Source organism: Hylobates moloch, unplaced genomic scaffold (assembly GCF_009828535.3).
Source record: "Hylobates moloch isolate HMO894 unplaced genomic scaffold, HMol_V3 SCAFFOLD_13, whole genome shotgun sequence".
NCBI classification, from domain to species: Eukaryota; Metazoa; Chordata; class Mammalia; order Primates; family Hylobatidae; genus Hylobates; species Hylobates moloch.
This window is the reverse complement of record NW_026652288.1, coordinates 96,217,204-96,218,556: the sequence shown is the minus strand read 5'-3', so window position 1 is coordinate 96,218,556 and position 1,353 is coordinate 96,217,204. Positions and strand designations below refer to the sequence as shown.

The 1,353-nt window shown below is 46.3% G+C and overlaps 1 pseudogene; it reads right to left on the bottom strand.

Annotated features, from left to right (window-relative positions):
• Nucleotides 1–655: 655 nt before the first annotated feature.
• On the bottom strand, nucleotides 656–1,271 carry LOC116479946 (26S proteasome non-ATPase regulatory subunit 10-like; annotated as a pseudogene).
• Nucleotides 1,272–1,353: the final 82 nt, after the last annotated feature.

The following is a 1,353-nucleotide window of genomic DNA, read 5'->3' as shown; positions in this document are numbered from 1 at the left end:
AAAACTCACAACCGCCACAGAATTATTCAAAATTAACCAGAATTCAGTATACAAGAATATATGACAGCAGTAGAACAATCTCGACAGTTATTCGATGCCTGGAAAGCAAGCTGTAAGCTTAGAACAAGTAACTCAGCAGGAACAATGATCAACATGTTTATAAGGCTTTGAAGGTGAGAAAACTTTATCATTCACAGATGATGTCATCTGCACAAGTACATTAGTTTCCAGGACACTGGGAACAACACCACAACATACAAAGTAAGAATAGGGCCGGGCATGGTGGCTCACGCCTGTAATCCCAGCACTTTGGGAGGCCGAGGTGGCCGGATCACTTGAGGTCAGGAGTTCGAGACCAGCCTGGCCAAGATGGTGAAAGCCCGTCTCTACTGAAAATACAAGAAGTAGCCGGGCATGGTGGCACATGCTTGTAATCCCAGCTACTCGGAGGGCTGAGGCAGGAGAATTGTTTGAACCCGGGAGGCAGAGGTTGCAGTGGGCCAAGATCGCGCCATTGCACTCCAGCCTGGGTGCCAGAGCGAAACTCCATCTCGAAAAAAAAAAAAAAAGATAAGAATAAATCCAAGCTGTTTAACCTTCCACCATTCTCTTGAGTATTAAACCCAGGCCACCTCTGGCCACTTGTAGGGGTATCTTTTCTTCTTTATTCTAAATGTAAATACTTGCTCCTTGGGACACCAGCAGTTTTGCTTCTTCCACTCTCTCCTCATCACAGGCTAAGTGTAGAGGAGTGTTACCCTCCGTGTCTTGGATGTTCGTGGATGTTCTGTAGTACAGAAGGATAGGAATCATCTTCAAGTTACCCTTGGCTGCTGCCCGGTGCATTGCTGTAGCCTCACAATGGTCCTCAGCATGTGGATCAGCCCTGCCTTCTAGTAACATGACGGCAATCTCATGCCTGTTTTTGGAAGCTGTATAATGTAGAGGAGTACAGCCATTTTGACTGACAGCATTTACTTCAGCACATTTTCCCAGAAGGGCTTTTACAATCTCATCCCGCCCAGCGGAAGCCGCAATATGAAGAGGAGACCAACCTGCATTGCCTTTATCACTCACTGGCACTCCAAGTTGCAACAAAAATTCAACAATTTCTGCATGTGTGGCTGAGCATGCCCAGTGCAATGCAGTTCTGCTGTTCTAGTCAGTTCTACTAGCCAGGAATTTATCGGCTAGAATACTCTCCTTCAACTCTTCCAGCTTCCCCTGTAGGCCAGGTTGCAGACCGTTAGGTTAGACACACGGCCCTCCATTTTGCTTTCCCAGGAACTTGTGATATTATTTTTTAAATGTGTGTGTGTGTGTGTGTGTGTGTGTGTGTGTGTGTGTGTGTGT